At 36.8% G+C, this 27,242-nt stretch overlaps 1 protein-coding gene across 5 annotated transcripts in view; it reads left to right on the top strand.

The window, feature by feature from the left end:
- Nucleotides 1-27,242, top strand: part of CDIN1 (CDAN1 interacting nuclease 1) — a 237,956-nt gene that overhangs the window by 136,721 nt on the left and 73,993 nt on the right. The window lies entirely within an intron of this gene.

Genomic DNA, 27,242 nt, shown 5'->3' with positions numbered 1-27,242 from the left:
ACTATGTCTCCATTGAGTAACGAACTTCAGCGCCTTTCTACAATGGAACCAAAACCCAATGGGTTGCTTTAAATCTTCTGTCCATTGCCACAAGCCCTTAGAGCAGGAGTCCCCAAACTACGGCCCGCGGGCCACATGCGGCCCCCTGAGGCCATTTATCTGGTTCCCACCGCACTTCCGGAAGGGGCACCTCTTTCATTGGTGGTCAGTGAGAGGAGCACATTGACCATCTCATTAGCCAAAAGCAGGCCCATAGTTCCCATTGAAATACTGGTCAGTTTGTTGATTTAAATTTACTTTTCTTTATTGTAAATATTGTATTTGTTCCTGTTTTGTTTTTTTACTTTAAAATAAGATATGTGCAGTGTGCATAGGGATTTGTTCATAGTTTTTTTTATAGTCTGGCCCTCCAATGGTCTGAGGGACAGTGAACTGGCCCCCTGTGTAAAAAGTTTGGGGACCCCTGCCTTAGAGGTTGCATGGATGTCAAGCTCACAGGGCCTGGTGGGGTCAAACATATTCAAGGCCTGTGCCACCTTGACAGCTCTCAGCTGCTGCAAATGTCCTTGTGCCTGCTCAATTCAATCCCAGCAGACCCCTTTCCTAATAAGATTATATAGGGGATGCAGTAACTGAGCCAAATGGGGTATGAATGCTCACCAATACCCCAAGAGACCTAGGAATTCCTGTAACTGTTTTACTGTTCTGGGCTCGGGGAACAACTAGATTTTGTCTATAACCATGTCAGAGATAACTTTCGTCTTACCTGACCAAACAACCTCCCAGAACTAAACAGATAATCTAGGTCCTTGTAATTTTCCCTCCTTGACTGCTTACCACACACTTTCAAATGGGACAGCAGGATAGAGACTGCCTGCTCCAATTCTGGAAGAAAGTCACTAGTTAGCATATCATCAATATAATGGTACATACAAACTGCCTCTAGCTGTTTCCATTTATCCAGGTCAGCAGCCACCAGCCCATGACACAAGGTCAAGCTATGCAAATAGCCCTGTGGTGATACTGTAAAGGTTCATGATGTCCTTCCCAAGTGAAGGCAAATTGGTCTTGACTCTCTGCAGCTATATATATTTTTTATAATTTTATTTTTTTAATGGGGCGACATCAGTAAATCAGGATACATATATTCAAAGATAACAAGTCCAGGTTATCTTGTCTTTCAATTATGTTGCATACCCATCACCCAAAGTCAGATTGTCCTCTGTCATCTTCTATCTAGTTTTCTTTGTGCCCCTCCCCCTCCCCCTTTCCCTCTCCCTTTCCCCCCTCCCCCTGTAACCACCACACTCTTATCAATGTCTCTTAGTTTCACTTTTATGTCCCACCTACGTATGGAATAATGCAGTTCCTGGTTTTTTCTGATTTACTTATTTCACTTCGTATAATGTTATCAAGATCCCACCATTTTGCTGTAAATGATCCGATGTCATCATTTCTTATGGCTGAGTAGTATTCCATAGTGTATATGTGCCACATCTTCTTTATCCAGTCATCTATTGACGGGCTTTTTGGTTGTTTCCATGTCCTGGCCACTGTGAACAATGCTGCAATGAACATGGGGCTGCATGTGTCTTTACGTATCAATGTTTCTGAGTTTTTGGGAGAAAAGAAAGCCTCTTCAATAAATGGTGCTGGGAAAACTGGAAAGCCACATGCAAAAGAATGAAACTGGACTACAGTTTGTCTCCCTGTACTAAAATTAACTCAAAATGTATCAAAGATCTAAACATAAGACCTGAAACAATAAAGTACATAGAAGAAGACATAGGTACTAAACTCATGGACCTGGGTTTTAAAGAGCATTTTATGAATTTGACTCCAATGGCAAGAGAAGTGAAGGCAAAAATTAATGAATGGGACTACATCAGACTAAGAAGTTTTGCTCAGCAAGAGAAACTGATACCAAAATAAACAGAAAGCCAACTAAATGGGAAATGATATTTTCAAACAATAGCTCAGATAAGGGCCTAATATCCAAAATATACAAAGAACTCATAAAACTCAACAACAAACAAACAAACAATCCAATAAAAAAAATGGGAAGAGGACATGAACAGGCACTTCTCCCAGGAAGAAGTACAAATGGCCAACAGATATATGAAAAGATGCTCATCTTCTTTAGTTATTAGAGAAATGCAAATCAAAACTGCAATGAGATACCACCTCACACCTGTTAGATTAACTATTATTAACAAGACAGGTAATAGCAAATGTTGGAGAGGCTGTGGAGAAAAAGGAACCCTCATACACTGTTGGTGGGAATGTAAAGTAGTACAACCATTATGGAAGAAAGTATGGTGGTTCTGCAGCTATATCAATAGAGAAAAAGGCATTAGCCAAATCTGCCACAAAGTGGTATGTCCCCAACTAATGGCTTAACCCCTGAGTTGGCTAACTGTAGCTTGTAAGCCACATGCGGCTCTTTGGCCCATTGAGTGTGGCTCTTCTACAAAATACCACGTACGGGTGCTACCTTGATAAGGAATGTACCTACCTATATAGTTTAAGTTTAAAAAATTAGGATCACAAAAGAAATTTCAATCATTGTTTTGTTGGTATTTGGCTCTGTTGCCTAATGAGTTTGCCGACCACTGGAGCCGATCCATCAGGTTAGCTCTTGTAAAGCCAGAAGCCAGGGCCACTATCACAGCAGCCCGGCTCATGCAGGTTCGCATTGGATTCGGACAGTCGGTAAAGAAACAATGGAGCCAAAAACTGATGGGCTGTCATCTTTAATTCTAGCTTGCACCCGGCGGGCAAGTAAAAATACACACTGGGCTCCAAAACCCACTCACATTCAGTGCTCACAAAGCTACTGACTTATCCGAGTTTCCTAGAATCAAAGGTTTCTAGCTCACCAGCCTTATTCTCCTCAGTTCCCCATCTCCTTCCTTATCCCAGATACAAACTCTACACAAACTGGCATCTCACTCAGCATTCCGCCATCTTGGCTGCTTCTCCTGGCCTACTCCACGTGGCCTCCTTCTGCTCTCTGCTCTGCTCTCTCCTCTAATGATAATCTCAGGAACCAAGAGAGCAAACTCTCGTTCTGCCCCCATTTTATATTGTAGCTTCACAACCTCTAATCCAATATACAAAATAGGGAAGTCTCTAATACAAAGTCACTTCTCTGAGGCATGATTGGATTGTACCACCCCACATCAAAAAGGGTGGGAAAGGCTTAATCCCAAAACCAAGCCCCAGGCTACAAGGATTCTCAACACACATTAATATCACCTGGGCGATGGCCTCACATGGGCAGCGCCATTTTTAACAAAGTGAGCATAATATATTTTATCTGCCCAACAGCTCTCAAGGAAACAGCAGTGTGCAAGTGGGGAACAACTTTATTAAGTTCTCTATAATCTACTGTCATTCACCAGGTTCTGTCTGCTTGTGCACAGGCCATACCCAGGAGTTCTAAGGCCTATGCACCAACTGGATGATCCCCACCTTTTCTAGTTTGAGGATCGTCCCTGTTATTTCTTCATAACCACCTGGCAGGCAGTACTGCTTTTTGCAATGGGTAATTGCAAGGGGGAATGTGCTGCGTGTCCCCACAACACTGCTTTCATGACCCAGACCCACAGGTGGAACTCCCCAGCTGTGATTTTCAACCAGTTCTTGTAAGACATCTACCCCAAAATATTTTTAAGGATAGGAGATACATATATCTTGTATGGCTTAGGAGGCAGCCTTCCTATCCCCAGTGAAATAGTTATTGGCTTCACTTGAACTCTTTTGCCCCCATAATCATTAATGGCCACTGAGGTCCCAGTGAACCACTCTGGGTTCCCATAGAGGAGGGAACATTCTGCACCTGTATCCACCAAGGCCAACACCCATTGTACATTAAAAGTAATCAGTGGATTGCCAATTCAACATGGGGCCTTCAGTCCCCACCCATCCCTGTTAGGTCCCTCAGCCTTCCCCCTATTCAAACTGGAACAAGTCTTAGGGATCCTCCTCTCCCTCAGCTGTCTCCATCATATAATCTTATAACTGTGCCATCCACACATCAACCACTTTATTGGTAGCTGCTGAGCTGTTCGTTTTAGCAGTTGGAACCTCTGTTCTGGTTAAAGCTGCCGCCAAAGCTCCAAAAGAGCTTTACTAGATTTGCTATCTAATTTCTCCCCATATTCCCTGGCCACAATCAAATCTACCCACATCTCTGTTCAGGTAACCTTTAGAGGCCTGTTTCTCTTCTTAGTCAGGCGGGGTGGGGGCAGCACAGCAGCAGCCCACACAACATTATGATTTCATGCTGCCTCCACCTCCCCCAAATCTGCCACTGTCTGTGTAACCCTGTTGATGGGCCACTAGTGACCCAAAAATGGCAGACAGGGTACTACAGAGAATAAATCCCTTATCCCTGCTGTAAATATACTGCCCACAAAAATTAGGGGATATTTCAAAATGAATATGAAGCGATAAAATATCCCCTAATTTTTATGAGCAGTATATTTTCTCATCTGGCCCAAAGGATGTCAGGTTGAAAGCAGCATTCTTCATACCTAGTTCCCAGAGGACCTGCAGCTCAGTGTATAACTGCCACTGACTGACTAGCCCCGGCAAGTCTCCAGCATCCTACCAGACTATATGAACGGCAGCCATCACCCATTCTAATAGAATATGGTTTCCTGGGTTGTCATGGCAATTCTGAAGATGCTGCCTCAAGGAGGAGTGGGTGGTAATGGTGGCTCATTTCTCCATCTCTGTTCCAGAAAGCATGATGTCATCTACCCCTTATGTCCCACAACCACAGCAACCAAGCTGCTAGGGACTTGGTAGGTTTCTGTGTGAATTTGCCCCTAATTCCATCAACTCTGTCTGAGTGTAAGACCAGACCACAGAGTGCACAACTACAAGCAGAGGGGGTTTTGCCTGCCCCTGAGGCACTCTTGGCTGCTGGGCTTTTACCTTTTGGGTGACCACCAGCCAGGCTCTGAGTCTGCAGATGTCAGTTTCAGCCCAAACCTCCTCCTCCTCAGATGAAGAGGACTTGGAAATGCCTGCTACCACCAACTCAGAGCCACTCTACCAGCATGAATGCAGCTCCTTCTTCAGTGACCACTTTGGCTCCTGTGGCTGCTGGCTCTCAGCCTGAAGCTGAAACTTGAGCTCTTGAACCCACAGTTGTTTCTCTAACAACTGTCACTGCCAGCATTTGACTCCTAGGACAAACTGGAGTTTTCAAACCCATATTTGCTTCTTCAGTGATTGTTCCCATTCCAGGCATCATTAGTGTTCAGCCTGCATTTCACACTGGAGCTCTTGAAATCAGTCAGCCACTTTCACTAGCTCCAGTTCAAGCTTTGTTGGTTCTTAGCCTGTAGCCTGAACTGCAGTTCTCGAATTTACCACTCTTTGTCCAGTGATAGTTCCAGCCATGCTGTTGTTGGCTCTCAGTGTGCAGCTCGTACTGGAGCTTTTGACCTCACGTAGCCTTTTTCCCGGAGCTTTTGGTTTCTTCTCTTAGGGCTGTAAAAAACACCCAGCCCATGGCCCTCAACAGGATAGCCACAGGGAACCATATGATGGAGAACAATGGCCACTCCTCTATCCCACCCTTCAAGGAAGTTGGCTGCTCCATACAAATCTGTTCCAAATCCTGCTCACAGTGCCAAATGTAATGCTGGTGGTCGAGGCCCAGCAGGTTCACCTTGAATTTGGTCAGACGGTAGAGAAACTGCAGAGCTGGAAAGCGTCAGGTCATTCCCATTTATTGGAGGCTCACAGAGACAGGTGAACAAATAAGCAAAGGATAACCACTTTTCACAGTGGAGAGAAAGGGATCAGGAGAACTGGCCCTCATGGTGGTGGCTCAGGGAATCAGGGAACCCCATCCATCACAGTGGTGGGAGAGGCCATCTGGGAGAATCACCACTGAGGAAAAGCACCCATTGTTTTTTGTAGAGACACACATGTGGCTTTCTGCCACGTGCTCATGCATTAATTGTGCAAAGTGCTTGCAGCTAGAAAACCAGTGAGCAAGCCTAACACAGCTGTTTTTCCCAAAAGTCCATTTTACCAGTATTTTACATTTATGGATTTTGCCTTGATGTTATCTCTAAGACATTTTAAAGATTTAAAGAGCTGAAGAATCACTGTAATTTTCCTCTTTTATTCTTCTAAAAGGTTTATGGTTTTACATTTACATTTCAGTTAATTTTTATATATGGTATGACATACTGGTCAAAGTTCATTTGTTACATACAGATAACCATTTGTTGGAAAGACTGTCTCGTCAAAAAGTAATTGACCGTATATGTTTGGCCCTTTTTCTAAATTGCTTTTTATTCTATTGATCAACTTGTCTATTAATATATCAATTCTATATTGTCTTGATGACTATAACATTATAACTTTGAAAACACTTAGTATTACATCCTCCAACTTTATTTTTCTTTTTAAACATTATTTTTTCTATTTTAGGCCCTTTGCCTTCCCTATGAATTTTAAAATAAGCTTAAAAATTTTGCTCGTATTATGAATGGGATCACATTGGATTTATAGATCAATTTGGAAAGAATTGATATCCTAATATTGATGCTTTGATCCATGAATATGGTATTTCTCTATTTATGTAAGTCTTCATATTTTGCTCAGAAATGTTCTATAGTTTGCTATGTACACATCTCTCAATTTTTTTTGTCAATTTGATCCCTATAAATTTTATATTTCTTGATTCTGTTGGAAATAGTAGCTTTTGTTTAAATTTCCAATTTATCATGTTACTATAGAGGAATACAGTTTATTTTCTATATTGATCTTGTATCCTGCAACTGCATAAAATCTATTTATTAATACTTTACTGTTTTGGTAAATGCAGTGAGATTTTTTTATATAGGCTGCCATGTCATTTATGAATAAAGACAGTTTTACTTCTTTTATCAATATGAGTTCTTTTACATAACTACACTGGCTAGAATTTCCTACACAGAGGAAATAGGTTAATAGGTTAATAGTAGCGAGAGTGTATATTGTTTCCTTGCTTCTGATCTTGGGGGAAAGGTAGCCAATCTTATTTTTAATTGAATTTTATTGAGGTGACACTGGGTAACATAATTATAAAGGTTTCAGGCAACCAATTCTACAACACATCTCTGTACATCATGTTGTGTTGTCCCTGTCCAAGAGTTTCTTTTCTCTCTTATTTTTCTTATCTTTTCCTCTATCTTTTCACCTCCCTCACCCAACACCCCTGTCCCCCCAACAGCTGTCAGCTTTCCCTCTATGTATGAGTCTGTTTATATTTTGCTTGCTCATTTTATTCATTAGATTCCACATATGAGTGAAATCATATGGTAGTTATCTTTCTCGGATTGGCTTATTTCAGTAAGCATAATGATCACCAGGTCCATCCATGCTGTCTCAAAAGGTAAGATTTCCCCTTTTTATGGCTGCCTAATATTCCGTTGTATAAATATACACAGCTATTTTATCCATTCATCTACTGATGGGCTCTTAGGCTGTCTCCAGATCTTGGCTACTGTAAATAATGCTGCGATGAACATAGGGGTGCATATGTTCTTTCAAATTAGTGTTTTGGGACTCATAGGATATATTCCCAGAAGTGGGATGGCTGAGTTGAAAGGCAGTTCCATTTTTTATTTTTTGAGGTAATTCCATACTACATTCCACATTGGCTGCACCAATCTGCATTCCCACTAACAGTACATGAGGGTTCCCTTTTCTCCATACCCTTAGCAGCACTTGTTGTTTTGGGATTTATTTTTTTGAATATTTTATTTATTGATTTTAGAAAGAAGAGTGTGGGGGGAGGAGCAGAAAGCATCAACTCATAGGGCATAGTTGCTTCTCATATGTGCCTTGATCAGGCAAGCCCAGGGTTTCAAACTGGCAACCTCAGCATTCCAAGGTCAATGCATTATCCACTGTGCCACCACAGGTCAGGCCTGTTTTTTGATTTATTGATGATAGGCATTCTTACAGGTGTGAGGTGATATCTCATTGTGGATTTAATTTGCATTTCTCTGATGATTGGTGACATTCAGTATCTTTTCATATGTCTATCGGCCATCTGTATGTCTTCTTTAGACAAGTGTCTATTTAGGTCTTTTGCCTATTTTTAATTGGATTGTTTGTTCTTTTGGTGTTGAGTATTATAAGTTCTTTATTTTTGTGACAAAGACAGAGAAAGACAGAGAGAAGGACAGATAGGGACAGACAGACAGGAAGGAAGAGAGATGAGAAGCATCAATTCTTTGTTATGGCACCTTAGTCCCTCATTGATTGCTTTTCCATATGTGCTTTGACCAGGGGGCTACAGCAGAGCAAGTGACCCCTTGCTCAAGCCAGCAACCTTGAGCTCAAGCTGGTGAACCTCTCTTAAACTAGATGAGCTTGCACTCAAGCTGGCGACCGCGGGGTTTTGAACCTGGGTCCTCCGCATCCCAGACCAACACTCTATCCACTGCACTACCACCTGGTCAGGCGAGTATTGTAAGTTCTTTATAAATTTTGGATATTAGTCTCTTCCAGATATATCAGTGAATATTTTCTCCCATTCAGTGAGTTGTCTGTTCATTTTGTTGGTTTCTTTTGCTGCGCAAAAACTTTAGTTTGATATAATCTCATTTGTTTATGTTTTCTTTCATTTCCCTTGAGTGAGGATATATATCTGAAAAAATATTTTGATGAATAATGTCCGAGATTTTATGCCTATATTTTCTTCTAGGACTTTCATATTTTTGTGTCTGGTATTTAAGTCTTCAATACATTTTGAGTTTGTTCTTGTGTATGGTATAAGAAGGTGGTCTAGTTTTATTTTTTTGCATGTATCTGTTCAATTTTCTTAATACCATATATCGAGTAGACTATTTTTACCCCATTGTATGTTCTTGCCTTCTTTGTCAAATGCTAATTGAGCATGTAGGTGTAGGTTGACTTATGAGCTCTCTATTCTGGTCCATTGATCTATATGTCTGCTTTTATATCAGAACTGTGATGTTTTGGTTACTATGGCCTTGTAATATAGTTTGATATTGGGTAGCACTGACTCCTCCAACTTTTTTCTTTTTTTCTGGATTGCTGTGGCTATTTGGGGTATTTTGTGGTTCCATGGAAATTTTTGGAATATTTGTTCTAATTCTGTGAAATACATTATTGGCATCTTAATCAAAATTGTGTTGAATTTATAGATTACTTTAGATAGTATCCTGGACATTTTAATGATGTTAATTCTTCCTATTCGTGAACAGAGTATATGCTTCCACTTGTTTGTGTCTTCTTTAATTTGTTTCTTCAGTGTCTTATAATTTTCTGAGTACAGGTCTTTTACATCCTTGAAAATTTATTCCTAGGTATTTTATTCTTTTTGAAACAATTGTGAGTGGTATTGTTTTTTTGTTTGTTTGTTTGTTTTTGGTTTGCCTTTCTGATAGATCATTATTGGTGTATAAAAATGCAACTGATTTCTAGATATTTATTTTACATCCTGCTACTTTACTAACGTTCTAGTTGTGTTTTGGTGGACTTTTTAGGGTTCTCTGTACACAGTATCATGTAATTCATACATAATGACAGTTTTACTATCTCCTTTCTGATTTGAAAAAGGTGCCTGACCTGTGTTCGCACAGTGAATAAAGTGTCAACCTGGAATTTAACCTTTCATCATTAAAAATAATATTAGCTATAGGTTTTTGTAGCTGCCCTTTATCAGGTTGAGGACACCTCCTTGTATTTCTGGTTTGCTGAGAGTTTTTATTAAAAATGGACTTTTTATTTTATGCATCTTTTAAGAGGATCGTATGGATAATTTTATATATTAGTTGATATGGTGAATTAATGATTGACTCTTGAATGTTATAGCAACCTTACATTCCTGGGAGAATCCCCACTTGGTTGGGAAACAATATTCTTTGTATATTTTGTTGGATCTGATTTGCTAAAAATTTGTTAAGAATTTTTGCATATGGGTTCTGGTGTTTGGTATTAAAGTAATGCTGACCTCATAGTATAAGTTGAGAAGTATTCCCTTGTCTTAAATTTTCTAGAAAAGTTTGTATAAAATTGTTGTTTCTTTTTTAAATATTAAATAGATTTTCCTAGTCAAACCATCTGGGCCTCTAGTTTTTAACTACAAAATCAGTTTCTTTAAAAGATATAGGGACTATGGCTATTGGAGGCACAGCGGTGACCCCACATCAGTTGCTAGCTATTATCAGAAAAGCTCAGTATGCTACATAGTAAGGATCAGAAGGTTTGATCCTGATTACAGAATCTTGGATTGTGTTCATTCTCCCACCTCATATCCTTCCAGCCCATCCCAGAAGATCTATGATTCCCGCTGTTATGCTTTTCCTCCCCCTCCACATTTAAGAGACACATTACCCCATTTTTTTAGTACCTTTGCCAGTAGCTTTCATTCAAAAATCTCTTGTGATGAGAGAATTAGGTGATGAGGCTACATTGCTCTAGTTTGCCCTTGCTCATTCTCTTCTCACACAGAGAGAATAGAGAAAATAAACCACAGATACAATCTGTATGTCTAATACTCTCGTCATAAAATATAAATCTATGTGAATACATAATAGCCATGTTTAACATCCTTTATTTCTAATTCATGTTTGTGTTAAAACTAAACTTTTATGAATTCCATTTATCTATTAACACAAGGTACTTAATGTTCTTTTGTGTTTTTCTTACTCTCTGTTTTACTACATTCTTAGTCTACTCTTATGATATGGGTGAATCTCATTCTCTTCTTTTACTCCCTTTCCAACTTTCTTTTTAAGATTTTATTTAGTTTAGAGAGAGGAGAGAGAGAAAGGGGGGCAGGAAGCATCAACTGATATTAGTCGCTTCTCATACGTACCTTGAATGAAAAAGCCCAGGGTTTTCAACCAGTTCCCTCAGCATTCCAGGTCAACGCTTTATCCACTACATAAACACAGGCCAGGCCCCTTTCCAACTTTAATCACTAACACTGAGATATATCTTGTGTCTTATTCACCCTTCTCTTTGCACAATGATTGTACCAAAAATAATTAACCTCTTTCTGCTTCTCCTTATATATTCCTTTTTGCCATTTTTTTTTTCCTTTTTATCACTGTCAGCTTTGCTAACCTCACCATCTTCATATTTTCAATTTAGTCCTGTAGCATCCCGGGTAGCTCATTGCAGGTGATCATAAATTCAAAATCCATGCAAAATTCCTTTATTTAGTAAAGTGGATTTTTTAAATTAATAAGGCATATATATATATATATATATATATATAACTTATATATGAGGCTATCACAGTCATCTTGATAGCTTCAGCTATAGTATTTTCAGAGCTCTCTATATTGATTATGAAAGTGGTGAAAATTAAGTCACTGGTGTGTGCATGGGCCATCTGAGGAAAACTGTATTGAACTCATCACTAAACCAAAATATTTTTATCAGCCCCATTGTCTTTCATTGTTTTAATGTGAAATGAATATTTTTACCAGTACATATTCCTTTGTTTCTTTTTAATTAAGTGAAAGCAGAGGAGACAGAGAGATGAACTCCCACATGCACCCTGACCATGGATCCACCCGGCAAGCCCCCTATGGGGCAATACTCTGCCCATCTGGGGTGTTGCTCGAAGACCAAGCTGTTTTTAGTATCTGAGGTGAGGCCAAGGAGCCATCCTCAGGGCCTGGGGCCAACTTGCTACAATCAATCAACTCATGGTGGTAGGAGGGGGAGAGAAAGAGAGAGAGAGAGTAAGAGAATGGGAGGGGAGGCATGGAAAAGCAGATGGTCACTTCTCCTATGTGCCCTGACTGGGAATTGAACCAGGATATCCACAGGCTGGGCTAAGCTCTACTACTGAGCCAAATGGCCAGGTCCACATATTCCTAATTCAATACATTCTAGCAAAGTGACATAAATATATGAGGCAGAATATTATGCATTTCAGAGCATACAATGATGAGAAACATTTAACATTTCCTTCAAGAATTTCAGTCTAAAAGAAAACAAAGCTTATACATAAATTACAACATGACTAACACTTAATACCAACTATGTTCAGTGCACTGGTTTAAGCTCATGTACATCTATTCTTTAATCCACGTAACAGCCCTATGATGTAGATACTAGTGTTCTGTCCTCATTTCATATGAGAAAATTGAGGCAAAGAGAGGTTGAGTACCCAGGTTAAAGTCACACAGCTAGAAAGCAAGGGGAGATATTTTACATACAGGACCTAAGTCTAGGATGGGTGTTCTGGTAGTTGTGTACAGAGTGGAATGAAGTTGGGGATAGGACACCATTGTCAACACAGTCATCCATATTTAAATAATCCAATAATTCCCAAGTGATAACCATAGCAGTGGAAATGGAAGGAGACTACATAGACTTACAGAGATAATAAAGACAGGATTTACAGAATTTGGCAAGCAACTCAGTGTCATTGTACTACGTGGTATGGAACAAAGATAACTTTGAAGTTTTGATATTGGTGATGGGGAGAACAATGATGCTAATAAAAAACTGAGAGTAGAAAATAATCCAGGTTAGGGATAACTTTAATTGCAGTGTTTCAAGATGTCCAAAGGCTACTGGGCTGTGTGATAGGAGTCCAAGTAATGAATCAGAGAAAGATTAATGTAAGGCTTATCCTCAGTAGAAATAAGTAAAGTGGATTTTCACAGAGAGGAAGAGTAGAGAAATACATTATTTTATGAACAGGGAGAGAAAGAAGACAACTGTGATATGACAGCTATAATGAAGTTTAGAGAATCGATTACCAATAAGTATTGCTCTTAGAGTGAATAAAATGATTTCTAAATTCACTGACTCCAAATCTTCCTCTCTTATATTTAAAGTAATTTTATACTACACATAAAAACAATGTTAGTCTAGTTGCATTGCATCTGATTATTGGGAGTATTGATAGTTAACCTAGCATCAGTTTCCATCATAAATTACATGAGTTTAGGAAGTTGTACCAAAATGTAGGAACCCAGGGCTTTTAACATTCACACTTGAAAGAAACCTTGGGAGTTGCATTTGTCAAGCAGCTTGGAAAACCATTCAAGCATACCCACGTCCAAAGCTCCATCGGCAGCCCAAATGTAAAGAACTGAAAGGTCACTCTTCTTCCTGCGGTGTGATGGTTTGTTGACGTATTTTGACACACCGGTACAATGCAAGGAGGTCTGACCTTCCTGCAATAATACAGAGGGACTCAGGTTGGGTGAGGTTACCTGACACTCCCTGCATTGCTCTCTGTGCCTTTCTCCTGCACAGATAAGCACGTTCAAACATGGAACACTGCCTTCAATACAGAAATATTTAAAATTTTAAATGAACATAAATGATTGCTTACAACTATTTAGGCTTTTAATTAAAGAAATTAAACTCATTTTCAAAATGATAAATATAAATAGTGATTGTTAATGTCTGAAAGAAAATAACTAAACAAACAAGGTGGTCTCTATGCTGTTTTTCAGTCTTTAGCTTGTGGTAGAAACCAATTTTTTGGAGTTCAAATGTTTGAAGATTACCTCTAAAGTGCAAAATTTGTGCACATAAAGGTAAATCTGTGATAGCTTTTGAAGTACTTGCCTTAAAGCAGTGGTAGTCAACCCGGTCCCTACCGCCCACTAGTGGGCATTCCAGCTTTCATGGTGGGCGGTAGCGGAGCAACCAAAGTATAAATAAAAAGATTTAACTACAGTAAGTTGTTTTATAAAGATTTATTCTGCCAAACTTAGCGAAAATCCGACATAAAGTACTTGGTAAGTAATTATTATTATATGCTTTAACTTGCTGTAACTCTGCTTTATAAATTTTATAAAGTAGTTATTTCCCTACTTTATAAATCACCATTACTGTGGAACCGGTGGGCGGTTAGAAAATTTTACTACTAGCAGAGATACAAAAGTGGGCGGTAGGTATAAAGGTTGACTACCCCTGCCTTAGAGGTATATCATGTGTTAAAGGTTGAAGAGTTAGATGGAGGCCAGAGAGCTGTCAAGATAATTTTCTGTCATATATAAATATATTCTGTTAGATTTGTATACTGTGAAGCAGAGCTTTGACTAGTTACTCATATTATTTATTTTTTTAATACTGTATCATGGTGATATAGGGATGGAAACGAAAATGTTTACCATTAATGAGTTTCTAAAATATAAAAGTAATAAGCTAAATACTTATTCATAAGCAGCATCTATTTAGAAAGATTTTTCTTACTGTCTCCACAACTAGTAAATATAAAGTCAGTGTAATAATATTATCCAAGCACTTAGATTGCACTTTGCAAAATGTAGAAACTTTTAGGTATTTGTCATAATATTGGAAAAAGGGGTATTCAAGTATTTCAGTCATATTGTTTCCAACTGTGATAACTGTCTGCTAACTTAAAATATTTTTATCCAAGATAAATATTATATTTCAGTGGCATACCTAAAAATAGGAGTGAAATTTTGAAGTACTTAACTATTCACCTATTTTACCTAATCTCTGAACTTTCCAGGAGAATCCTTGCCATCATATACCTTTGTTTGAATTGTTTCTATTTCCTCCACCCTTTCAAATGTTGTCTTGTCAGTGGAAACCAAGCCTCAGCACAGACCCAGCACTCTCAACGTCTCCCCAGGTTACCCCGAGGCTTCAGCCCCAGCTTCCTGGTACTCCTCCTTCCGCTGAGACCCGGAAGTTTGTGTGCTATGAGAACTGACGGGCTGATCCTGCTCTGCCTGCTGGGAGCCTGGTCACTCACACCTCACTGCGCCAGGATGTGGCCACCCCCACAGGCCTCACTTTCAGGATTTATGTAATTTATAATTGACATCTCTATCTGACATGACGAGTGTACTTCTCAATATAGAGTCTTTACCTACATAAGAATTGTTGAAAATCTTTTTTCACTTAACGATTACATAGATTAATTTTACTTAACAATGACACATTTTCCTGCTGAAATTCAAGTGGTAAAATTCTCTTCTCTTTTCTGTAGTCCCCATGTAATATTGTAAACCTCCACACAGCACCCAGGCACACAGGTACATACACAGGTGATGTGAGTATGCATGCACTCATGCATGCACACACACACAGTGTTGTCTTTTTTTTTTTTTTTTTTTTTTTTTGCCTAAGTACACAGCAAACCCTTTAGAAATGACAGGGAAAGGGTTAAGGCCTGATAATGATTTCACTGGGTTCACCAGTGACTTAATGTCTACACACTTTTTTTCCTCTAAATTTACCCCTGGATACACAGGCATAAATTAACCCAATTGTTTCTAATATTATGGCTTTTTCTACACATCTTTTCCTCAGAAAGTACACCACAAAGTTCTGCTAAGTTCTTGGCCTTCTTTTATAATTCTTAGTAAAAGTTTTTTCATTGTGGTGAGAAAATATATATATATTCTATCAATTATTTTAAAAAGCAATAATTTATTATAGTTGATCATAAATGTCAGGAAGCAAAGACCCAGCTGAAGCATTTTGTCACTTATCATGCTGTTTTTCTTCTAATTAGTTAATTTACATTTTACAAATTAAGGATAAAATTCAGACAGAAGATAACATCATAGGTTTAACTGACCTATATATGTATCTGCCAAATTTAAGTTAATTAGAAATGTAGATGCTGTTTGTTTTATCTGTCAGAAAAGCTCATCTTTTTTCTTAAAAAAAAAAAGTAAACACACTTTTTTCACCCTCAACATTTATCATCTAAATAATAGTCTTGCCAAGATGGCAGCCTCATAATAAACTCTTTTCACTGGAGTGATGGGTAATGAAGCTTGCTTGTGAAGGCAGCGAAAAATGTTGTCTGGCCAAATGCATGAATATGATGGCTAGAGAAGCAGTGGACTTTCTCAGTCATCAATCTTTTTAGTAGCCTCTTATACATCTGAATATTTTGATAGATGATCTAATAATTGAGTTATCTATCTTTCTAACTATCAGAGTTGCATAAAAATTATTCTCACATGCTACTGAATATTAAATATATTAGGCACCCAGTAAATTTTTCATAAAAGGGCCAAAAGGTGAAAGACTTTTGTTATTCTATAAATACTTTTTAATGTATTGAGTGTTAAGCCCTCTGAGATGAATTCAACTTTTAATTCCCTCTGTGAGAAGCAGGCATATACTTTAAAAGGAAGACATACCCATTAAATGTGGGACATATAGTAGCTCCTATAGCTTGTGAAAAATAAACTGTGGTAAACATATAGGTACAACTCAATGGAGTAATTGGGATGTCCTTTCTGGTCCAACAACAGTGGCACATTTAATGTGCTACCAAATTTCCACACAAGACGCACAAATGATGTGTGTACAGAGAGAGATCATGGTGATTTTGAGGTACCCTTCATTTTGAGAGGAAGATGGTTCTACCAAAAGGGGGCATTTACATATCAGCTGCCAGCTTAGCATTTCACCTGGTGATGCAAAACTATCCAACTATTTTCTTAATGCATAGCTAGTTCCTTCCTCCTGTATGGTTTCATATTGTGTTTTGTTTTCTCTCACTATTAAAAGCCTATCAACAACAAGTGTGCTTCATTGGGATTGAAAAGCAGCAGGGAAAATAAGCAGGAAATAGGTCAGTTACATAGTAGGCTTCCCCACTTCTTTCCACACTTATTCAAAGTGACCTTGCAATGATGACTTCCCAGTAACCAATGTTAAAATAGTTCTACCCTGAAAGAAAAGGTGTTTGTTTGCAGGTCTGAAGGGTTACCAATCTGTGCTTCTTGTAAGGCACTCAAATGAAAGAGGGCCTTGTAAATTGGATTTCTATTAGCCAGTCCTGATAATAGCTCTTCATCAATGGAATAGAAGGAAGTGTTATCAATAGCTCCAGCTGTAAATATCTTTGTCTTTTTAATGCCATACTTATTTTTGTTCTCTCTCATCCAAAGTAGTGATGAATGCTAAAATCCCCAGAATTAGTTGTGTTTAAGGTTTTAAAGAAACCTTAAAGTATGGACAACAACTATTTTTAAGTGCCTTTCAACTTGAAAAGCATTTGGGATGAATATCAAAAACACAATTCTCAGAAACAGATAGGGTAATAATGTCTTAAACCAATGCTCGCCTTATAGTTCCTAACATTGGTTTAAGCTAACACTTTTGCTATTAGTAAAAATGTAGGATTATAGACTTATTTTCTCTTCATTTTTTGGATTAGAAAATAATAGTAAAATAATTATAATAATAATAATAATTATAATAATAATTGAGAAGAATAACGCCAACTGTGGAACTCCTTTTATGGGTTACATCTAAGGAACTATTGTAATTTGACCTTTTCTTTGTTTTAAGAATTTTGCTTCTATAATTTGAAGTTGGGGGGGAAAACCCTGATATGTATTATATGGTAACAACTATCATTGGAAATTTTAAACTTTTAGATGTCTATATAAAATTACACATTTAAAACAGTTTGAAATGACCATATTGGGTACGTTTTAGGAGAGGGAATAGCCTTTTCTTAATCCAAGTAGCAAACATCTGTGTTCTTTCTAGTCTGTCTTTTGATTAGCATGGCCTCATCCATCACTGGGCTTTGATATGAACACCAAGAAGTCATGTCCTTTTGTTTTAAATGATAAATATGCCTTTGTCATGAATTCTCATAGGCAATGTGGGATTTACATCTGAATTGTCAAAGTGTAACTGCCCAGCCCCTGTGATGAGTGACGTTATTAGTGAAATAAAGAAGTTTTTAATTTGTCTTACGTAGGCCTTAGATGGTGACATTATGAGACTATATAGGTTGTGATGCCAGAAAAAGTCCATTCCCCACTATTTTTCTAAGCTTTGTCATTTATCAACAAGAGGCAATCTGCCACAAAAGGTCTACTTTTTAGTGCCTTTAGTCCTTCTCTTTAAGTTTTATTATTTAGTTTTGATGGACAGTAGTTTGTATCAAAACTAATATAATTTAAAATAGTAGGCTTCTGGTGGTCAAACAACCAGTATCAGGATTGGTTCTGGATTGCTATTCTTGCCAAAGACAGTATTTTTATAAAGTTTAGCTTTATTTCAAGGTCTGTGTCAGTTATCTTTTCTAAATAAGTTTCTTTGATATCTTTGTCCTCACAAACTTATATTTAATCAAATGTATTTGTATATGTGCATTTTGTATGAATACATTGACATAAACATAATGTCTACCTGCCCAATTTTGTGATAATTATCAAAACCCTTGGAACTGTCAAGTTCAAGTGTTGTATTTGACTCTTCAACTATGATATTAGGACTATTAAAATAAAAAATATTGTGAAGTCTTATTTCCTATGGTCTACAATGTAAAGGATTTCTATCATTATTATTATTATTATTATTATTATTATTATTATTATTAAGTGAGAGGCAGGGAGGCAGAGAGACAGACTTCCTCATGCACCCCAACCGGGATCCACTGGACAAGCCCCTGTGGGGCGATGCTCTGCCCATCTGGGGCCGTTGCTCTGTTGCTCAACAGCTGAGCCATTTTAGCGCCTGAGGCAGAGGCCACGGTGCCATCTCAGCACCTGATCCAACTTGCTCAAATGAACCATGGCTGTGGGAGCGGAAGAGAGGGAGAAAGAGAGAGAAGGGTGAGGTTGGAGAAGCAGATGGTCACTTCTCCTGTGTGCCCTGACCAGGAATCAAATCCAGGACTTACACATGACGGGCTGATTCTCTACTGCTGAGCCAACCAACCAGGGCTAAAAGATTTCAACTTACAAATACTTGCCTATTTATTTCTACATTCCTAACAGGCAAATACTTGATATGTTTTAAAGTTTCATCTTATAATAAATGTTTCAAATGTTTCATGTTGGTAATAAGTAGTATATTTTAACTTATGTATAAAGGGCATTCTATGATGAGTTAGTAATTTAGCAGTTAGTAACTTCAACAGAAATTGAAGTACTTTTTACATGCTTTGTTTTTATAGTTTTAACACAATTGTTTTAAAGTAGGAGGAATAAGAGAAGTTCTCATTTCTTCTTTTTTTTCAACTGAATTGATTGATAGGTTAAATTATCCAAAACAACCTTTACCTTAGAATGTTGGAATTTACAGGAGAGTTAAGCTATATATTATAATTTGATTCAGTATCTCCCTATAAAATTCACTTTAAAGTGGTTTCATCATTTTTACAGTTCCACGTAAATTATGTTTTATTTGGGGTCATATCCCTTACCCCATGAATGTATTAATCTTGGATTCTTTTTGTTTTGATTGTGTCAAAACTGAAGTTTAGCAATTATTTTTGAAAATTATGTCTTGATTGCCAAAAGAAATAGTTTTAAAGCAAAAAAAAAATGTACTTGATTATAAGTTAACCCTTAGTATCCAGGGATTTTCTATCTATTTCTTCTTTTTCATTTTTTAGTATTTCCTAAGTCACCTATTTCATGGAAAATGAAGTCTTATTCACGTTTGTTTTCCAACAGAAAATAATTGCTTAGTAACTCTGAAGTCCAACCCCTTACATTAATTGAGATTTTTGTACTGTAATGTAAGTGTCTGAGTTTTTGAGACCCTAAGGCATTCACCCATCTTGAACACAATGATGCCAGTGAGCTTCTGTCCAGAGTTAATCAGCTGCAGAATTTGTAAACTGCACATGTGTCAAAGTTGAAAATGTTAGCACTCTAATAGAAGCTTGAAAAGGTTAGATCTGATAAAAGCCGTCAGCAGTTAAAGAAAGTGATTTATGGGAATGTAATGACACAAAATGCCTCATTTATCACTCATATATAGATAGGTTAAGGTTCCTGTGTCATACTTTCAAAAACTTGACCACTTCGAATTGTCAAAATACATACTTAATTGCCCTTCATCCTTTTCATTTTGAATTTATTTCATTTGAGTTTGGTAATTTTATCTACGATCACTTTACTGTCATTCACTTCATATGGTTCCATTTAAAGTCATTCATATTTTGGATTTTTAAAAACTGTACATCACTGATCTTTTTGAAGTTTTATTAGCTAAAGCTGTTGCAAGGAGAGAGGAAGCCGATCTTACACACGTTAATTTACATGTTTATTTAACACAAATACCATGGAAATATGTTCAAGTTTAATTTTCTCTTTTCTAACACTTGTAATATTCATGAGTATTTTATAATCCTCTAAGTTTCCTATACATTTCTCCTTAAAAAGTGAAACGTGAGATTTTAAAAAACAGAGCCATCAACTGATTTACTGTTCTAGTAATTCAACTTAATATATAAGCTTCACACAAATTAAATTTAATGAAAACCTACCTGTCTGGTTCAGTGATCCTATTTAAAAAAGGATAAAAACAAAAGTTAAGAGACATGCCAGCTTGTATTTCTTTTTCAGATTGATTATAAAGCAATTAATTCTTTATACATTCTAAGAAAAGTATTTATACACTTGGAATTGCTAAATATTTATTTGCTTATTTGATGTCATTTAGTTTATGCAGAAATATATTAACACCATTAGATAAAAATTATTTTACAGACTGGCAATATATCAAAGTAATGTAATAAAATGAATTTTATGAATGATTATTACAGTTGTAGACTCTATGGTATAAAGGGTAGAATTGTTTAGGACTTCTTAGACGTTACTCATATCATTAAATAGGCAGAAATGTCTCAGGTTTTTCCCCTTTCCCCTCTATGGCCAAAAAATAAATTTGACCATTTTGACAGGTTTAGTTTGCAGCCAAGTATTGCACTTTCTTCAACAGGGACATCCCAGGTTCAATTTAAAAGAAGTCAGAGTAGTTTCTTCAACAAAGAAAAGGCATGAAAATACAGGGGAGCCTGACCTATGGTGGTGCAGTGGATAAAGTGCACCTGGAACGCTGAGGTTACCGGTTCGAAACCCTGGGCTGCCCCGGTCAAGGCACATATGGGAAGCAACTACTACAACTTGATGCTTCCCATTTCTCCCCCCCCCCCACTCTCCTCTATCTAAAAATCAATAAATTAAAAAAAAAGAGCTGAAGAAAATACAGGGGAAAGGGAGGAACTGTCTTAGCAAAGAGCAACTTAGATATCACAACCAAATGTGGTTGACATGGTTGCACCCTGGATTCCATTAAATAGACTAGAAAAAATAAATGTTTGAGACAGTTCTTGAAAGTTGAATATGGTTTTGTGTAAATTCTTAACACCAAGAAATTACTGTTAATTTTGTTAAGTGTGATGGAGGCATTTTGGTTATTTAAAAATATATCCATTTTTTAAAGTGATTCTCTTGAGAATGTGTAGAGGTGGAGTATCTTGGGGCCTGAGGTTTCTTTTCAAATGTGTCAGCAAAATAAATACTTAAGTTGAGAGAGAGAAATTTAAAAGGGGGATATAGAATCTGCAAGGTGAATATTTTGTGGGGGAATTCTCTACTATTTATGCATTAAAATTTTTTTGTAACAAAACCCTGAAAAGTAAGGGAGGTTGTTATATCAATTTTGTCTAAAGTAATGTTTTTAGTATAAAATTATAACATCTTATATTTTCTAATATTTTTGCTACCAATCGTAATTTTAAAATCGTAAGTTGTAATCTAAAAAAAATTTTAAACCTCCTAAGTTTATCCAAAAAAATAAATTTTTGGCTAGCATGAAATTTAATTAGAATATTTTTTAATTAGAATATTTTAACCCAGTAGCAAACTAGTATTTCTATTATAAAAAAGGGCTAAGAAATTATGTATTTATTTAAAACATGACAGAACCCTATTAGCACACCTGTGCTCTAAAGAAGTAGAAAGCCTCAACAATGGCATTGTGAGTTGTTTTGATTCCAAAAGATTGTAAATGTATAATTTTACTTCTATATTTTATGAATTTTAAAGCATTTGTCTTGTATTTTAAACTTTTTTATTATTGTTTACAAGAACATTTTCTTGAGTTGCAAATATAAGTCAAGTAAATAGGCAGACTTTTAAATCACAGAAGATTTAAGATTTTAATTTAAAAATACACATTTTTTCTGTACAAACACACATCTAAAATCTAAAAAGAAGTACATTTAGTTTAATATTCCTCAATTTGGGAAACTATTTGTCTTTAGACATATATTCAGTATTTTTATCTCTAAACAACAACAAAAAATATCTGGAGATTTCAAACACTTAAAATATACCTTGATTTGGAGAAAATGTTTTCCTAATTATGATTTTATCATTTACTCTACTGGTAATAAATAATAGTTTACCAAATTTATTGTATTTTTCTATTTTTTTCTGATAATTTACATATATTAAGGCAACATAAGAAGCCCCATTTTAATTTAACCATCTAAAGAGCAATCATTTGATTTGAAGGAGTTTTGTTAATTTATTTTTAAATCCATGGTTAGAAAAAATTTATATCATATGTGTTTATATAATCATACGAGTCAAAATTGTCTCAATCTATGAATCTTAATAGTTTGCTTTTGTAACAACTATAAGGAAACGTATTAAAATGCCTTAATTACAGGACAAGAAAAAGAGAAAGCACAGTCTTTTAGCATATTGTTCACCAAAGGATAAAGCAAGCTTTCAAGCATGGTTTCAAGAACTGTCAGCAATAAGATAATGCAGTGTACTTTAGTGAGCCTTAAAGACCTTTCTGGGAAGTAGATTTAATTAAAAAGTAAAATAGACTTTTCATTTTAAAGAAATCTTAAAAATATTATAAAATTTCACAAAGTTAATAAATTAATAAGGGTATTATTATCTTGTTATCCCAGATGAGAAAAGTCATTCATGAAGCTATTATATTTGATTCACACAATGGTGAATCTTATAAATATTTTTCTTAAGTTTGATTTAAGAGTGAGAATTCTAATGCATTTAAGTATTTAATAGGTTTAAAAAGACTTTCTGTTTGATTCATATATGCTGATTGAATCTCACTCATAACATCTAATAGTCTACCCACAACTAACTGAACTTCTTTTACCCACATTAAAGTTCAAAATGATCAGAGAAAAAAAATTTGCATGGTTTATCTTAATTAACATATTCATATTTACAGTGTTTTCTTTTAGCACAACACTGATTCTGTGTAGTGGGGTATGAGAAGTTCAGAGGCACTTTGTTCTTTCCCTTTAACGTTCATGTTACAAAAAAAAAAAAAGCTCATTTATTTCCCATTGAGTTCAGTCAAAAAATTTAATTAACAGTACATCTCCAAGTTGCATTCAACTATAGAGAAGTTTAACTTGACTATGTGATAAGTAGGTGCTTTATTCCAGCCTGTTCTAGAGTTTAGCTTCAGCCTCCTCTGTCTCTGTCAAGATTTCAGGTATCAGTCTGCTCTTACCAAGCATGCAGGCATCAGTATTTGCAGGCTAGTTCCTAGCACCAAATGTATTCATGTTTAAATTGTCTTCCTTTGAGGATACCTCATTCAATGACAAATCAATCTCAGAAGAGTTGTGGGTTGTTTTTTTTAAGTAGTTACTATTTCATTGAGAAATTGTTTCCAGACCAGCATTGTTATTCTTTTTGACTAGTCAATAAAAACCAACATATTCAGTGCTCAACATTAAAAAAAAAATAGTAAAGATTAATTCTGAAGAATATTTAATGACTTGATTAAAATTTTCTGTTTATAATGGCACTGTGGAACAATAGATGCATAGATGCATAATACAGGCACTGGTTTCCAGTTTAGCTCACACAGAGATGTAGCCAGTAAAAATGTCTGCTCTCTGTTTTCATTAACTTGTTTAAATTATTATTCTACAAAAGATACTGCAAACTACTTTGTTCTTAAATAGTCATGCCGTAGATTGAGTAGTACTTGAAGATTTGTTGCATTTCGACTGTACGAAAATTAATGTCTTTGCATGATAATGAGTGTATGATTTGCATGTACGTTGTATAATTCACAATATACATATGCATTCATCATGTTATTCTTTGCAATTTGATGAATTATGTCAGTTTATTGCATATGTCTGCATGTACCTCATCTCTTAATTAAAGCATTAATCACTAAAATTACCAAAGATATGTAGTTTTACTGTACTTTTAAAATTTAACGTTGATCTTTGCATAGTAATACACATATTATTTCTAATTGGTAGACTATACTAAGACATTTTAAGTAAGGATTTCTGTTATGTTTCTGCCATATCAATTATTTTAACTGTGCTTATCTTTATACTTACAACACACTTTTTAACCATTTTAAGTCATTTTTATTTGAGATTAATTTTTTAAATCACTAAAATTACCAGAGACATACATATGTACATATATATGCATATTATATGATCAACTTTAAAATTTAAAGTCTATATATGTGTGTGTGTGTGTGTGTGTGTGTGTGTGTGTGTCTGTGTATAGTCTATTGGTACTTTTAAATTTTAAAGTTAATCTTTTCATAGTCGTGTACATTATTTCTAATTGGTAGACTATGACAAGACATATTAAGATTCCATGTTAAGCTGTTGGCTTATCAATTTTAAATATACTATTTTAATATATATTTGCCACACCCTTTAACAATTGTGTTTAATAATTGTTTCTTTTATTTGAGATTATACTTGGTGTTAATTTCCCAGCACCTAATATTTGTCCATTTATAAGTAATGAACACTTGCTAATCATGTGGTTCTATTCATTAGAAATCTGTACCTCAGAGCAGAATAAAAATTATAAGGTTTTGAGGGAAATGTCCGGGGAAAAAGGTACCAGCCAGTCATAGAATTTAGTTGTTCAGTTTTACGAAGGGGCATATGTTGCAGCATCCTTGCTCAGTAGTCCATTTAACTTTTTTGAAAAGATTGTATTCACTTGTCCCTAAACTGTTCTTATAACATTCACTACTATCCCAAGATCTTGCTGCAAGCTTCTCCAAGTAGAGAGAGGCTTCCCACACATGACTTCGTTAAGCCACCCCCATCTCTCTGTTTTTGCTAATTCTCTCCTCTTTTTAGATGAAAATGGTTCCTTGTTACATTTCTAACTTTCCTCAGTATTTTTTCTTCCCCAGAATAGCACGTTTCCTCATGCTTTAAAGTTATCCTTGGCTTCTGCTTTTTTCTCTTCCCTCTGTCACCCATAATCTTGATACTTCATCATACTGGTGGCCTCTATTTCCCCACCCAAGTCACTTAATAGTGAGGAACTTGACATCCCCCATGCTTTGTTTCAAAGCCACTTAGGCATGTGTCAATGAAATGCTGTCCTACTCACCTAACTAAACATTTGGTCATTCCTCATTGGAAGGCTAAGGAGCTTTAAGCCTACTCACCTGCACCTGCCACTGACCAGTGCCTGCATGTTGAGCTCTTTCAGAAGCAGGAAAGCCCTGGTCTCTCACCCTGCCTGCCGTCCTTGTTCTGTCTTTTTCCCCAGCCCCCTGCCACTGGATCCATCTTCTCAGAACCCGTGTCCAAGTCCCTCTGTGTGTTTTTATCTTTATCCCACTCTATTCTGTTCTGTGACCTGGAAATCTGACCCATATGGGCCACAGCAATAGAGTCCTTTGCCCTCTGGCTTTCTGTTGGGTTCAGTCAACGGGAGGCACTGGCAAGAGACCAAAGGGTGACAAGGAAGTACCAACAGATATTGATTCCCCTGGATGCTTCACTGTCGGGTCCTCACAGACTGACCCCATGTGTCTACCAAGTCAGTCCTGTCAGACTGTCTTTTCATTCAGCTGCTCTCAGCTTTGGCTGTCCTCTCCTGTCTCTCTCCCATTGAAGCCCAGGGATGACAAGGTCTCCCTGCTGCTGAGAGCCCAGAAGCATTACACATCCAAACCCTGATCCTCATTAGACTCTTTGGTGGCTATCCATTCCCTGCAGAGGAAAGTCTGGCTTCTCAACCTGAAGCACATTTAAGGTGTTCCACAGTCTCACCCGCCTCTTCAGCCTTATACTGAGACGTTACCTTCCTAATTCCAGCCAGACAAACATATCACATTGCCTTTTCTCATGCCTTTGTCCCTGCATGCTCTAATGCCAGGACTGTCACTGGTTTTGCCCATTATTTCTGACCTGCCCTTCTTCTGAATTATTCAAATGAAGCAATTCATCTAGACTGAAGCCAACACAGTATTACATCTGAGGCTAAAGTTCTATTAGGAGCGCTTGAAAAATATTGCAATAGTCTCTGTTGCCAAAGTATGCCACCAACATGTGAAAACGATAGAGCTCCACCAGGAGGTTCCCTGTTATGTGCCATTGTGTTCCTATACTTGGAATACTACCTCGAGAACTATGAAGTTTCTGTGAACAGATGTTGTCTGCTAACTCCCTTTTCTTCAAGTATCTCTCATGCCCCATTATAGTCTGGGTCACTTAGTTACAATCCAACTAGTTACTATCCAAGTAATAAGTGTCTACGTCTAATAGAATGTTATAGGATCTGACCCCTGTACAGGCCATTTGTGCTACGTCAATTTGCTTATAGGTCAGGTATCAATAGCTGAATCAGTCTGTTGTATCCAGGAATTTAAAGCCATTTCACTCAAACAGAAAAACATACAGGGAACTGCCTGGTGCTACTTTGTTTAGAAAAGAGGTGAAGGTGTATGAGACACTTAAAGTACCCTAGATTGTCCCATAAATTCATATTTATTAATAAATATAATAATTTATATAGTTTGAAACTACGTTCATAACCAAAATTACCATGTTAATAAACTTAATGGTTGGTGCTCAGAACTCACTCTTTCTTGACCTATCAGCAACACTCAACACCGCTTATTGATGGCTCCTTGAAATGTTATCTTACTTGGTTTCTAAGGTGACATACCCTCTGATTTTTCTCCCAATCATAGCGGCTGTTCCATCTCAATCTCCATTCATCCTCTTCTAACTGTTCCCTTAATGTTGGAGTGTCCCAGGGGTAGGTGTTTGCTTCTCTTCTTTATCTGTATTGTTTTTCTAAGTGATTTCATGGCTTTAAATGCTAATACTTACAAAAGTTGTATCTTCATTCTAGATCTCTCTCCTGAACTTCAGACCCATGTATCCTACTGCCTACTCAACATCTATACTTGGATATATATTAGTCATCTCAAACGCAGCGTGCCTGAATTTCAGATGTCTAAAAGCTTTCCCCATCCCAAGTAATGGCAACTCTGTCCTTCTGCTTGCTTAGGAAAATACCTTGGGATCATTATTGTGTGTTTCTCTCATATTGCACTTCTGATCTTTTCAAAGTCTTGTTGATTCTGTATTCAAAACAGATCTAGAATCCAACCACTTTTCACTGCTCTGCTACCGCTTGATCCTAGTCATCATCATCTCTACTTTGGATTATGAAATA

Source organism: Saccopteryx leptura, chromosome 6 (assembly GCF_036850995.1).
Source record: "Saccopteryx leptura isolate mSacLep1 chromosome 6, mSacLep1_pri_phased_curated, whole genome shotgun sequence".
Taxonomy (NCBI): Eukaryota; Metazoa; Chordata; class Mammalia; order Chiroptera; family Emballonuridae; genus Saccopteryx; species Saccopteryx leptura.
This window is presented reverse-complemented; position numbering and strand designations above follow the sequence as displayed.